Source organism: Carcharhinus amblyrhynchos, chromosome 20 (genome assembly GCF_965287045.1).
Source record: "Carcharhinus amblyrhynchos chromosome 20, sCarAmb.v2.hapA, whole genome shotgun sequence".
Lineage (NCBI taxonomy): Eukaryota > Metazoa > Chordata > Chondrichthyes > Carcharhiniformes > Carcharhinidae > Carcharhinus > Carcharhinus amblyrhynchos.
Window position 1 is genome coordinate 22,430,565 of NC_137343.1, and position 15,828 is coordinate 22,446,392.

The window sequence follows — 15,828 nt, forward strand, 5'->3', positions numbered from 1 at the left end:
CTGAAGAACATGAGGAAGATGCTAATCCTCCAACTGGAGTCATTTTAATAAGTACCAGTACAAATTATTCTTTCATCTGAATATCATGATAATTACATATGAAATTTAACCGAGCAACTTTTGGCATGCTGAGGTATGTTATAGGATGAGTGTTTCTCTGGAGCTGTAAGTGAACTGGCAAAGAATCCTGCTCTGAATCATAAATATTGGTGTTATTTCATGCACGGCTTGCATTGTTAAAAAGCTGTCAAGCAGTTAACAATAAAGTGGAGGTGAAAATTTTGTTAAGTGTTTGGTATCACCTTGTTAAATAGTGGATTGGCCATGCTAAATTGACCCAACTGTCAGGGGATTAGAAGGGTAGATGTGTGGGGTTGCGCGAATAGGGCCTGGGTGGGACGGTGGTTGGCACAGGCTTGATGGGCCAAATGGCCTCCTCCTGTACTATAGGGAGTCTAAGAAACCTGTGAATAACCTACTAAGTTTAGAACTCTGGGTGAAAATAGGCTTTAGCAGCTGGAAGGACAAGGTGTACAGAGGGCAATCATCTTGCCACTCCAAATCTGCCACTCTAACTCTCTAGTCTCCCACCACCATCGTCCAACAGGCTACAATTAGAATCATAGAACCTTACAACGCAGAAAGAGGCCCTTCGGCCCATCGAGTCTGCACTGACCACAATCCCACCTAGGCCCTACCCCCATATCCCTACATATTATTACCCACTAATCCCTCTAGCCTAATCATCTTAGGACACTAAGGGGGGATTTTATCATGGTCAATCAACCTAACCTGCACATCTTTGGACTGTGGGAGGGAACCGGAGCACCCGGAGGAAACCCACTCAAACACAAGGAGAACGTGCAAACTCCACACAGACAGTGACCCGAGCCAGAAATCGAATCCAGGTCCCTGGAGCTGTGAAGCAGCAGTGCTAACTACTGTGTTACCATGCCGCCCATCTGCATCTCACTGTGGCGATATTTGTTTTGTGGCTCTATCTGACTTGGCCCTGTTGTTTGGTGTCTGCTATCATTGGCAAACTCACCTGCACAATGCATGCAGACTGAAAATAATAAACCAGCAGGAGAAATTAGCCAACCTCCAAAAACAGGTTTGAGGATCTCAATGCACAATTAATCCAACATGTTGCAGGCAGCACATTAAATTGGTTCTTGACTCCAAATAGTTTCTGCATGAAGCCAGCATTGACCGTAGTATTCAGTATACCACGATTGGTTAGGATTACTTAAAGACATCTTGCAAATCTTAAAGGGGAAGGGCACTGCGATTGCAAGAAGTGTGGGAGGGCTGATTAGTTAAATGCCATGACTGGCAATCACAGGCAATGCTTTTCTTGCCCTACTTCTACGTTGCAGTATTTGCAGATTTCAGTCACAATAACATTTCTTTTTATTTTATTCATTCTAGGGCTGCGGACATTGCTGGCTGGGCCAGATTTTATTGCCCATCCCTAATTGCCTTTGACTTGCTAGGTCATCTTAGAGTCAACCACATTGTTGTGGCTCTTGAGTCACACATGTCAGCCAGACCAGCTAAGGATGGCAGATTTCCTTTCCCTGATCGGCAATGGGCATTTAGACTTTTAACAGGCATTAGACTTTTAATTCCAGATTTTTATTGGATTCAAATTCAAATTTTTATTCAATTCACCTACTGCCGAATTCAAATGCTGATCCCCAGAGCATTACCCTAGGTCCCTAGATTACCAATGCTTTGACAATCCCAGGATATCAATATCTCCCGCACTGAAGTGAAGAATTCTCAAGCACTTGTCCACACTGATATTGAAATATGTCCTCAGCAGGAAGCCCTCCCACTCCCTCCTCTTCCCTCTTTTAACAGCCAGTCCTGCTCTGTGTGACCCTACACTGGCGCAGTCATTCTCAGTTCCAAGAGATGGGCCAACCAATCATCTATGTCTGGAAGCAACTTGATTCAGCACAAGGTTTTTTTAAAGAAATAACCAAGTAATTTAGCAGCAGCCAGTTACTCCCTTTAAGTTATTCAATCCGAAGGCAAGAATAAGAACGTTCCAAAACACGTGCAATAGCCAGAAGTACCACCACCTAATCTATAGATAGTTCAAGGTACCTTTAAATGAGGCTAGGTGGTGTCTGGAGGCTAGGATGGGTGAGGTAGTGTTCTTAATGCCATTTAATATTATGCCACTATGGGTGATTAAAGGAATTTTCCTGAACCGCCCGCCACATCTGTCCCCCCACAGTGGGGAGAAAATTCAGCGGACCGTGCAAAGGACTATTGACGTCAGGTGGGAATTTTGGTCCTGGGGCAAGAGTGGTCGGAAAACCCCACCCTAAGACAAACCACAGACTGGAGATTGGCATTCAAAAATGACAGTGCTGACAACAAATCAGTGTTGCAAACTAATTTGCATTATAATTTGCCGACTGTGCGCGTTGCTGGCAGGGCTTAACTTGACTCCGCATACCCTATTACCGAGGTGGCATCCGGGGAACTTCCTAACTTCATATTGGAGGTGTGTGTGCATATCTCAGATTCCATTTTCTGCCACTGGGTCAATGCATCACACCTAAAGTGTAGGTACAACACTGGTCAGTTGAAGATGTTTGGCTCCAATTGACAAGGTTCCGTTACTTGGATTTCATACATTTGTATCGCAAAAAACTGCAGAAGGAAATCTGACAGTTGATGTCAGTTTGATTGACCGGTATAGACATGACAAGATATATTGCGGAATGACCCGATTTTAATAAAAAGCTGACACATTAACACAATGAAAGAGTTTTACTCAGAGGAGCAAAGGGAGAATTGGATGGTAAGCCGGAACAAGTGATTCAATGCTGAGAAACACGACATTGTTCCTCCTCGCTGACACTGAGTATAACAACATATTTGGCACCCTTATGACTTGGAGTTTATAATTAGGCACCTGGGACTTCACGTTGCTTCCATTTTTATGGAATTGTGCTGCCTTGTGATTAGAGTGGAGTCTAAGGTTAAACCGAGAATTATTAAACCTAGGAGCAGTCAGTCTGCAGAGTTGCACTTTCAGCAGTTCTGACTCTGCACTTCCATCTCTCATCATGGGAATTACTTCAAATACTTTTCAAAACATTTCCTCTTTCACTTTTTTGACTGTGTTCAGCAAACTACACAAACTGGGATCCACGTGTTCTCTCCAGGTCAGGGTCCACAAATCCTTTGGGAGAGAGGTTAGGGAGGAGAAGGTGTGAAAACTCAGTTAGTGTTTACTCAGTTTGTTACCCTGGCTATACAAAGCATGCGTATAGTTCTTACAATTCCTGCCTAGAGGATGTATGGAGAAGTCTAAGGTCTGATTGGGAAGACACAATGAGGCATATCCAGGAAATAATAGGCAGTTTGTCTGTGGGGGTATGAGCCTGGTACATAGGTATCTGTTGCCAACTCCTGTGGCAATGGGTCAGTGACATACCAGCTGATGTGAGTTCACCGAGAGGTGTAACCAAGAACCTGCATGCTGGTGTCTGCAGGCCATAGGGTCTTTTTGGAACAACTTTTCAGAACCACATTGTTCACTCCCCTAGTATGAAGAAGGGGTCGAAAAAGCACCCTAATCATTCTCACCTCCCTGGCCAGCAGGGCGGGGTCGGGACCGACGGTGAGAGGAGGAGGGGTGTTGGTGTGTCGGGACTGTCAGGGCGGTTACGAGCAGATCAGGTCTGGCCAGGCTGGGGAGACGTAGGAGCTTGTCTGGGGCGTTCCAGGAGGCGAGCAATCAGGGAGTTGGGGGTGTCGACAGACCAGTGACCAGTGATGGGGAGAGGGGTAGGTTTGCAGGCTGGCCAGTGATGGAGCTAGCTGGCAATTTGGGACCACTGCACGAGCTCCAATCTCCGCGCTGACATCCATCATTACGAAGTACTTCGAAAGGTTAGACACGGCACGAATCAATTCCAGCCTCCCGGACTACCTGGATCCATTACAGTTTGTCTACTGCTGCAACAGGTCCACAGCAGACACCATCACCCTGGCCCTGGAACACCTAGATAACAAAGACACCTATGTTAGATTCCTATTTGTTGACTACAGCTCAGCCTTTAACACCATTATTCCCACAAAACTCATCTCTAAGCTCCATGGCCTGGGCCTCGGCATCTCCCTCTGCGACTGGATCCTGAACTTCCAAACTCTCAAACTACAATCAGTAAGGATAGGCAACACCACCTCCCCCACGATCATCCTCAACGTTGGTGCCCCAAAAGGGTTTTCAGCCCCCTATTATACTCCTTATACACCTATGACTGCGTGGCCAAATTCTGCTCCAATTCGACTTCCAAGTTTGCTGACAACACCACCGTAGTGGGTTGGATCTCAAACAATGATGAGACAGAGTACAGGATCGAGATAGAGAGTCTGGTGAACTGGTGCGGCAACAAAAATCTCTCCCTCAATGTCAACAAAATGAAGGAAATTGTCATCAACTTCAGGAAGTGTAAAGGAGAACATGCGCCTGTCTACATCAACAGGGACAAAGTAGAAAGGGTCGAGAGCTTCAAGTTTTTAGGTGTCCAGATTACCAACAACCTGTTCCGGTTTCCCCATGCTGACATTATAGTTAAGAAAGCCTACCAACACCTCTACTTTCTCAGAAGATTAAGGAAATTTGGCATGTCAGCTACAACCCTCACCAATTTTTACAGATGCACCATAGAAAGCATTCTCCTGGTTGTATCACAGCAGGTATGGCTCCTGCTCTGCCCACGATCGCAAGGAACTACAGAAGGTTGTGAATGTAGCCCAATCCATCATGCAAACCAGCCTCCCATCCATTGACTTTGTCTACACATCCCACTGCCTCAGCAGATCAGGCAGCATAATTAAGGATCCCACGCACCCCGGACATTCTCTCTTCCATCTCCTTCTGTCGGGAAAAAGATACAAAGTCTGAGGTCACATACCAACTGACTCAAGAACAGCTTTTTCCTTGCTGCTGTCAGACTTTTGAATGGACTTGACTCGCACTAAGTTGATCTTTCTCTACACCTAGCTATGACTGTAACACTACATTCTGCACTCTCTCATTTCCTTCTCTATGAACAGTATGTTTTGTCTGTTTGGCGCACAAGAAACAATACACTTCATAGTATGCTGATACATGTGACAATAATAAATCAAATCAAAATCAGATCGGCACATGCACAGTGATCCACTCAGCACTGTGCTGCCAGTGTCTCAGACAGGAATAGGCTCTGCCCACAGATTTCCAGAGTGAATCACACCGATGCACTCTGCAATGCTCAGAGTGCTGAGATTCAATCTGGAAATCACGCTAAAGGAACTAACTGGAGTTAATCCATTTTCCTGCAAATTGGGGACTTAGAACATTTTTGGGAGAATCCTGGCCATAGTGTACGCTACTGCTGTAGAAGCCTTTGGCATCAAGATTTGTTCAATGAAACAATGAGGTGATCCAGGAACTATTGGAGGAGAACATTGTCTGCACAAGGTTTTCCTCAGTGATAAGTCATCACTGTCTAAACACAATGCCTACCAAAGTATCCACAGATGAAGGAGCAATCAGTAAGCTTCCGCAAGTTTCCATTATCCAGGATCTGCTGCCAGAGAGTCAGTGCAATTTGTCTGCCCTGCAGAGTTCGTCGTAATGGTTTGATAGTTCCATGGTGGCATGTTCGTGGGTATCATGTTGTGTCGCCTGACCCATTCCCAATCTCTAATGGTGTTAAACAGGACTGCCTGCTAGTGTCAACCCTCTTCACTTTTATCTCCATCATGGTCTCCGATGCCTTCCATGATGGTGATGCTGGCATCAAAATCAGATATCACATAGATGGAAAGCTGCTCAATCTGAGATAACTCCAGGCAAAGACCAAGGTCTTGAAGGACATACATCACAATTTCCTGTGTGCCACTGATGATGCACTAGCTGCTAGAAAAGAGTTGGACAAGAAATGTAGCATGGATTTGTTCTCCAATACACATGGAAAAATTAGGCCTTAAAATCAGCATGAGAAAGACTGAGTTAATGGGCCAAGAAAGCACAATCTCAAGCCCAAGGTTTGAGACCATGGCCAGATCCTATCAATAGTTTTAAGTTTACTTATTTCAGGAGCAATCTTAAGCTGTTGTGATGACCATATGCTATTGATATCTTTTCCTGTTTGAGGGCAATGTTTAACATTCAACTTTTTGCTACAGGTTGTCAGTGTGTCTGGAAGACCTTTAGCTCGGATGCTGGGAGAACAGGATAATTATTCCTTTTAGCCATATAATGTTTACTTAGGAGAGTGCTAATGGATTTCAAAAACCTGGGGTTTTTGAGGTTGATTGACAGAATCATGTGAAAATGGGAGGAACTAGGTCTGTAGCAGAGAAACAGCTTTCAGTTCTGGCTGGGATTTGTTTAAAGGCAGAGGTTTGCGAGATTCTCTGAAACTCAAAATTTCTCATGTGGCTTCAAGAATGACTACAGCCCTTATAGCAGGAATATTTATGGCTTCTAGCTGTATTTAAAATTGAATTTTAAGTGTCTTTAAGAGAATGTTGCTCATTTGAAACTGAAATAGTGATAAGTTAGAAATTAAAGTTGTTTCCTTTCATTACTAAATTATTGTTCAACTCTTAAGAGTTAAGTTGCTTTATTTTGTTAGAGTTATACTTAAACTGTGTTATTAAGCATTAAATTTATTTACTTTTTAAATCAAGTTTGTTTGACTATAAATGATCCCGATTTTGTCATTACTCGTGGAGTGAAGCATCCTATCCTCACATTTTTGCCAAAAGGGAAAAATTGCTCGGATTAGTCTTCCTAATGTAATTTAGGATTCTGGTCCAGGGCCTTAACATAAGAACATAAGAAATAGCAGGAGTAGGCCATCTAGCCCTTTGAGCCTGCCCCACCATTCAACAAGATCATGGCTGATCTGTCGTGGCTCAGTTCCACATTCCCGCCCTCTCCCCATAACCCTTAATCCCCTCACTTATCAAAAACCCATCAACCCGCGTCTTAAAAATATTTAGCGAGGCAGCCTCCACCACCTCAACGGGCAGAGAATTCCAGAGATTCACCACCCTTTGAGTGAAGAAGTTCCTCTTCAACTCCGTTCTAAACTGCCCCCCCCTTTATCTTGAGGCTGTGCCCCCTAGTCCTACTGTCCTTTCTGAGCAGGAAGAGTCTCTCCACCTCTATCCTATCCATCCCATTCATCATCTTATATGTCTCAATGAGATCTCCCCTCATTCTTCTAAACTCTAAAGAGTACAAGCCTAGTTTATTCAGCCTCTCCTCATAGCTCAACCCCCTCAACTCCGGCATCAGCCTAGTAAACCTCCTCTGCACTCCCTCCAAGGCCAAAATATCCTTACGTAAGTATGGCGACCAAAACTGCACACAGTACTCCAGCTGCGGCCTCACCAATGCCCTATACAGCCGCAGCAAGACCTCCCTACTTTTATATTCAATCCCCCTCGCTATGAAGGCCAGCATCCCATTAGCCTTCCTGACCACCTGCTGCACCTGCAGGCTGGGTTTTTGCGACTCATGCACAAGGACCCCGAGGTCCCTCTGCACCGTCGCCTGCTGCAGTTTTTCTCCACGTAAGTAATAGTCCTTCCTACCGTTATTCCTACCAAAGTGGACCAACATTGTCTATATTGACAACGAGACCCATGCAAGAATTGTCAAAGCAAGTGTAAGCCTCGGAAGACTTTGAATGTAAAGCCTAGTAATGAAGAGGAGTAATCCTGCCACTAAACTATAAGCCTGGAGAGCAATAGTACTGCCCATTCTGCTGTACAGGTGCAAGATTTGGACTGTGTACTTGCATCACACAAGAAGCTCAACCATTTTCACTTGAGCTGCCTTCTGAAGCTTCTGAAGATTGGATGGGAGAGCAAAATTAAAAATGCTCACCCAATCTGGCATGCCAAGCATCCACATCACTGTTGAGACAGTCACATTGAATTGGGCTGATCATGTAGCCAGAATGTCTGGTACTCGCTTATCCAAAAGGAAACTTCTATGGACAGAATCTGGGGTCCACTCTCATGATAATCAAGGAAACCACTACAAGGACAGTCTGAAGACCTCACTTGGGAGTTTTGAAAGTTTATAGTTTGCCCAGGCTCACTGCACCTGGCTCAACCGAATAAAAAAGAATGCAGCCCCCTTCCAAAGCAAGCACACGTCAGAAGTAGAGTGAAAACACAAGCAGAGGAATTCCTGAACCAGTAACTCATCCAAAACTCAATTGCCTGTTGCATTGTGTCCTACTGGCAAAAGAGTCTAGTGGGTGCAAATGGCCTTATCAATCACCACCATATTACACAACCTCAAAAAGCACTCAGATAACGAAATAGAAATCTTCGCCTCAAAAATCCATTGAGGGAAGACGAGTCTGCAAGGTGTATTCTAACAAGGGAATGTGAAGCATCTCACTCATGGCCTTGCTGAACCACTTCATCTTTAATTCCATCTTCTCTTACCTGACTTTATGGGTTTAGGCAGATTGTGACCCAACTGGATGGCCATATTGTACTCTACTGAAAATAACGACTCAAGAACAGCTTCTCCTCTGCTGCCAGCAGACTTGAATAGACCTACCATAAATTAAGTTGATCTTTATCTACAACCTAGCTATGACTGTAACAATACATTCTGCACCCTCTCCTTTCCTTTTCCCCTATGTATTCCATGAACGGTATGTTTTGTGTGTATAGTGTGCAAGAACCAATACTTTTCACTGCATCCCAATAAATGTGATAATAATAAATCAAATTAAAACAAATAAATCCCTGAAAGCAGAAAAGACATACTCCGAAACCTTGCTGCTGTTTACACTGACGGGATCTTATGGTCCTGCCAAATGCACACCCCCACCTCGGGTTTCCTGGAGGTGATGGGTGTGTTCACTGGGAAACCATGTTGACAATGGCAGGACCATAAGATGCTGCCATCAATGAATGGCACACAACCTCCCGCCACTGCGAAACACACAACAGAGGGAGCAGAATATCCCGCCCGTAGTACGTCTCGGTTAAATTAATTGACACTGCAAAAAAATTGTCAAAGGCATATTAAGATACACAAGTGAAGGATATTGTTTAATTAAGCACTTAGTGCACTTATAAAGTGAGGCTGCTGGGGCTGGCGTTGGCAGAAAGGAAGCAGGCCTATGTAATGCTGCATTCTGAGCATAAACTTATTATCAAGGAAGGTATTAGTGCTTAGTTTTATACTGCAACAATTGGCTTTGGATCAACGCACCAATCATCCCACAGCAAAGGAGAAATTATACATCTCTCTGAATATAGTTTTCCACAGCAAAGAATATATTCTGGGCAATTTTCATCTCCATTACACCTATGCATTAATTTATGAGGTTGAGCGGAAGGCGATGTTTGGCAGCAATCCATTCTGGTGGACTTCTATCAAGTTTGCACTCCACGCATTTTTCTGGTTTCTGAAAAAAAAACAGGTGGGAACTTGACTAGAATATTAAAATGAGGCTGGACAAAATTATTTCTCCATGCACCCAATTTCCTGTTGTTCCAGGAATTGGCAGGGACTAATCTTGAATTTTAATGAGTTTCCGACAGAGAAAAGTCCAATTGGCAGAGGATAAAAGTTAAAAATGAAGGGTTCATACTTAGAAAGAAAGAAAGTCAGGCAGAATGATTCCACTGACAGGGTAATAGAGTTGTGAAATGAATCACCAGGATAATGCTTTGAAGCAGACAATATCAATGAATATTTTCTGGACATATTCAACACACTCCCTCGCTATCAAATCATGTGGTTCTTTCGATATTCTCGAGTAGGTTAATGTAATTTGGCAGAGTGTTAAGTTTAAGGGAATTATCCCAGGATGAACTAAGGGACACTGCAGAAGACTGAATATAATCAGGAAGGAATTATTGGGGTTGCTGAGCTTTCCAGCACCGGAATCATAAAAATCAAAGAAACTCCACAGTGTAGAAGCAGGCCATTTGGCCCTTCATATCACCGACTCTCCGATGGGTCATCCTACCCAGGCCCTATCCCTATAACCCAACATATTTACCCTGCTAATCCCCCCCTCTTGGGACACTAAGGAGGGATTTTCACATGGCCAATCCACCTAACCAGCACGTCTTTCGAACATGAGAGGAAACTGGGTCACTCGGAAGAAACCCATGCAGACGTGGGAAGAATGTGCAAACTCCAAACAGACTGTGACTCAAGGCCGGAATTGAACCTGGCTCCCCAATGCTGTGAGTCAGCAGTGCTAACCACTGTGCCACCTTCGGAATGAAGAAAGGTGTATTGAAAAAGAGCAACAAATCAAACTTACCAGCCCATTTACCGAACTGAATTAAATACAATCGTGGAATCCATCCGAAGGGGTGGCTGGAGAAACACATGTTCAAAAATAGTAAGAGACAACGAACATAAAATTTAAAAGGAGAATGTAAAACTCAACAATCTTCCTTGACGACTTTGCAAACTTTGCAAAGTAAATATGGGGGTCTCAATTTGAACCCATTCACTTCCACAAGAGTTACAATCTGGCCCCAGAACATGCTTTGAGTGTTTTTATTTGGATGTCTAAGAAGTTTCAATAATGTCACATGTGAAAGTTCTCAAGTTAACCAGATTGGATCAGAACCAGCTTTCATATAGGCATCTCAGAAGAAGTGTAGTAGAAGTGTGAAACCAAGGGAGGTGTTACATGAAATCTCACTCTGTTCCTGTTGTTTTACGCTGAGCAGAAAAAATAAATGTAACCTTGTCCGATTTGTGGGTCCTGAATTGGGTCAGCAGCAAAGACAAATGCAATAAAACAATTCCAATTGACAAAGCAATGGGACATAAATTCAACACAGCAGAAGATAGTTGGTGGATAGGTGCTTCAAAAACACAGAGCTGATTCCTTAACCTGAGTTCCCTTTCCATTTAAATTCAGTTGTGAGTGCAATACCAACGTTTTCAATGCTGTGTCACCACAAGAAGTATATATCTGCACTAACAAGATACAAAGACCAAGCAGACTGATGCTGAGTGGTAAGCTGTGAAGAAAGATTGGAGAAAATTCAAGCTCTGTCATCTAGAAAGTTAAGGGCTGCATGGGGTGGCACAGTGGTTAGTGCTGCTGCCTCACAGTGCCAGGGACCTGGATTCGATTCGCAGCTTGGGTCACTGTCTGTGTGGAATTTGCACATTCTTCCCATATCTGTATGGGTTTCCTCAGGGTGCTCCAGTTTCCTCCTATAGTCCGAAAGACGTGCTGGTTAGATGCATTGACCCAAACAGGCATCGGAGTGTGGCGACGAGGGGATATTCATAGTAACTTCATTGTGTTGTTAATGTAAGCCGATTTGTGACTCCTATAAGTGAACAGTAAACTTTATAAAATACTGAATGGTAGGAAGGTAAATACATATGGTAAACTGAGGAAATAGCTTCAATGTAAGAGAAAAAGTAGGACCAGAAGGAATAATAGAAATGAAAGCAAAGTACATTTATAATATCACGAAAACATCTTTATTCAGAGTGAGAAACATTAGGAATAATCTGTCACCTAGTGTTTAGAGACAACAGTATTATTCAGACTCAAAATGCAGCTGAATGCTATAATGGGAAAACTGAAATCATAGAATTTGCAGCATAGCAGATGGCTGATTGTGCCTGTCTCAGTGCCATTGCTGTTCTACATCAAAGCTATCCACTTCAGTCCATTTCCTGTGATATCTTTGCTCATAAAAACTCATCTAATTCACTTTGATAGTCATATTGGACTTGGATTTAGTCATTGCCAATGGTAATACATATTCTGAACAACCTTTTTAGTGGACAAAAACAAATCTTTTAACCTCACTCTTCCTGCTTCTAATGCTAAAGCTAAGGTATATATTTTTTCAATTCATTGATGTAGAAACGTTCTTTCCCTCTTTATCCACTGACCAGTTTCTAATGGAGTCACGTACAACCTGGTCCATTCCAGTGAATGGAGCCCCCATTTTCTAAATATTCACAATTTATCAACATTTTCCAGGTATCATCAGCATGATGGCACAGTGGTTAGCACTGCTGCCTCACAGCGCCAAGTACCCACGTTCAATTCCAGCCTCAGCTGACTGTCTGTGTTGAGTTTGTACATTCTCTCTGTATCTGTGTGCCTTTCCTCTGGGTGCTCTGTTTCCTTCCACAGTCCAAAGATGTGCAGGTTAGGTGGATTGGTCATGCTAAATTGCCACTTAGTGTCAGGGGATTAGCAGGGTAAATATGTGGGGTCATGGGGATAGGACCTGGCTGGGATTGTTGTCAGTGTGGGCTGAATGGTCTCCTTTTGCACTGTAGAGTTTCTATTCTATGATTCTACCTTGAATCTGGATTGCATATTATTCAAGGATCCAATATCCAATTTATAATGGGGCGTGAAAAATGCATGCTGTAAGCTAATCAGTGTCATGCACTGATTCATCATCACCTCTTTGCTTTTGTGATCCTGTTTCTGAATATGTGTTTCTGCTTTCCTAAACCTGTAGTTTCTCCATTCCATTGAGAGTGTTGCTGCTGCCCAGTGTCATTGTCAAATACATCTTGTCCTGCCCTATTGGTATACTTAACACTGCATCATGAAGTATTACAGTGTCCACGGGATTTTTAAAACATCCATATTGATGTTTCACTGAATCATATGAGCTTAATTCCAGAAGTAATTAATTGGCTGTAAAGCCAGCTGGGGACATCGAAGGAGCTACGTCAATAGAACTCTTTTTTTGCTTTTCCTACATTGGCCACACTTGAAAAAAAGTACTTCATTGGTTGTAAAACTCTTTGGATGGAATTTGCCTTTCCCACACACCATGGGAATCATAGTGGGCGGGATGCAGACAGTGCAAAGGTCTATTGACCTTGGGCAGATTTCCTAGTCTTGAGGTGGTGCATGGCCAAAAAATCCCGCCCTTTGAGATAGATGGTTGTTTTGAAAGATGTTCATGCAAATCCTTATTTTCTTTTGTTTAGTCAGAAAACTTCAGGTTCAAATCCCACTAATACTTTGAGACCAAATCTACACTGCTGCTCTAGCACACTCCTGGAGGTGTGTTGCATTGTCATTTTTCAGATGAAGTATTAAATCAAGTTCCTGTCAATTGTTACAGTTCACACCTTTTCCAACATTGTTCTCTCACATAAACAGATTGACTACAATTTCTATGAACAGATTGTATCTCTTATGAATCAAGATACTATCTTACTTTCAGGTACTTTTGAATTTATGGAGTTAAAGGCTGACAATTAACCTTAATAATGATAAATTGCTTGCTGCAGGCACGTGGACTTCCCACAGCGCCTCCTGTCAGTCAGGATGTGGAGACTATCACCAAGCTGCTCTATGTTGGACAAACTAATCTACCAAACTGATTAACTTACAATTAAGAGAAAGAAACCCTCCCATTTATATATCTTTCATAACCTTAGGATATCCCAAAATGCTTTACAACCAGTGAAGTACTTTTGAAAGCATTGTCACTGATATCAGCAATTATTCATTGAAACAAAAACAAAAGCAAAATATTAAAGTGCCAAATTATCAAATAAAACTTTCCAAAGCAGACTTCAAGAAGTTAATTTATGCTTTTTAAGTACCAGTTTTTCTGTGATTACAGAGCAACAGCACAACAAATTCCACTTGTAACTTGTCTTACATTTTCATTCAGTGCATATTTGTGGAGTTTGATCTTGTTTTCTGGTTGCTAACTATTTGATTTGATTTGATTTATTGTCACATGTATTAGCAAACAGTGAAAGTATTGTTTCTTGTGTGCTATACAGACAAAGTATACCGTTCACAGAGAAGGAAAGCAGAGGGTGCAGAATGTAGTGTTGCAGTCATAACTAGGGTGTAAAGAAAGACCAATTTAACATACGGTAGGTCCGTTCAAAAGTCTGACGGCAGCAGGGAGGAAGTTGTTTTTGAGTCGGTTTGTATGTGATCTCAGACTTTTGTCTGCATTGAATTTGCACATTATCCTCATGTCTGCATGGGTTTCCTCTGTGTGCTCTGATTTCGTCCCACAGTCCAAAGATGTGCAGAATAGGTGGATTGGCCATGCTAAATTTCCCTTAGTTGCCCAAGGTGGGGGCATGGGGGGGGCGGGTGGTGTTGGGTGAATGCATGGGAATATGAGGATAGTGGCTGGGTGGGATTGTGGTTGTTGTAGACTTGAAGGGCCAAATGGCGTCCTTCAGTACTGTAGGGTTCTATGATTGTAAGCAATGTGGTTGTCTCTCAACTTCAGATCATTAGAGATGGGTAATAAATGCTGTACAGCCAGCAATGCCCAAGTCCCATGAATGAATAAAACAACTAAAAACCAACCCCAGAATGCTTATCCTTAGAATCTCTTTTGCTGACAAAGCATGTATTTTTAAGCTGAACAATCCAAAGTTAAGAGGCGTCACATCGCAAACCCTGGAATAATAGCTTGGGACACTTATCTCATCCATGTGATTTTCCTTCATCTCAACTAGTCTTTTTAGCACTCGACAACAATCAAAGATTGCATATTAATCTCCTCACTGCACCAGGAGGAATTTAATTGGTGAACAACCGAGATGAATATTTAACAGAAAGTATTTTTAGTCAATCTAAATAGGGGGAAGGCTATTTGTGTTCCAGCTGATCATATGGGAAAAACAAATCACATCTTACAAAGCTATCCTGGAGAGACAGCCGATTAACCATTTAAAAATGAATCTCCCTTGTGAGCTAAAATTATATTAAACATTTTTTTTAATAGCACAATGTACCTGTTTCAGCAAATTAAATGAATGCTAAAAGCCCTGATTTCACATCCAGCGACAAATGACTGGTGCTCACTGCTGACCTCAAAGAAAACTGCTCACAAAGGTCAAACGAGCCCTGTGATGTGGCTGTGTCCTTTCCTAATTCAGTTTAAATCTGGTATCAAGTCAAGAGAATCTCCAGACATCCAGCAACACTGACATCATTGAGAGGACTCGCAACCAATCATATTGGAGTATCCCCATAGACAGCAGACCAGAAAGCAAAATCTAATGAATTCCTTCACTTTTAATTTTAAATTTGACAGTGTGAATTGAATAATTGGGACATTCGCAAAGGTAAAAGCTGAAATATACAGCCAAACATCTTTAGAAAAATACTGTTAAGATGTGCACGTCTTTTTATCATATTTCTATTCTAAAAATTAATACTCTACAAATATAAAATTAGTATTCCATTGGCCAGCAAAGCAATAATTATAAAGCTAGTGGGTTGCTAAAAACCCAGTTATACTCCTTTCAACAAAGTTTAACTTTTACAGGAGTATTCACAGTGTGAGTAGTGGTGTAAAAAGTGCAACTTCTCATTAGTTGAGTGATTTCTACTTGATTGCAAACTGTGAGGAAGCACAGAATTAACAACAATTAGTGGTATTATTACTAGACTAATAATCCAGAACCTCAGCTAATATTCTGGGGAGCTGGGTTTGAATCCCACCATGGCAGGTGGTGGATTTGAATTCAATACCAAAATCTGGAATTAAGAATCTACTGATGTTTATGAAACCGTTGCCGATTGTCGGAAAGCCTAACTGGTTCACTGATGTCCTTTAGGGAAGGAAATCTGCTGTCCTTATCTGGTCTGGCTGTGTGTCTATCTGAATCATAGAAACCCTACAGTACAGAAAAAGGCCATTCGGCTCATCAAGTCTGCACTGACCACAATCCCACCCAGGCCCTACCCCCAAATATTTACCCACTAACCCACGCATCTCAGGACACTAAGGGCAATTTTAGCATGGCCAATCAACCTA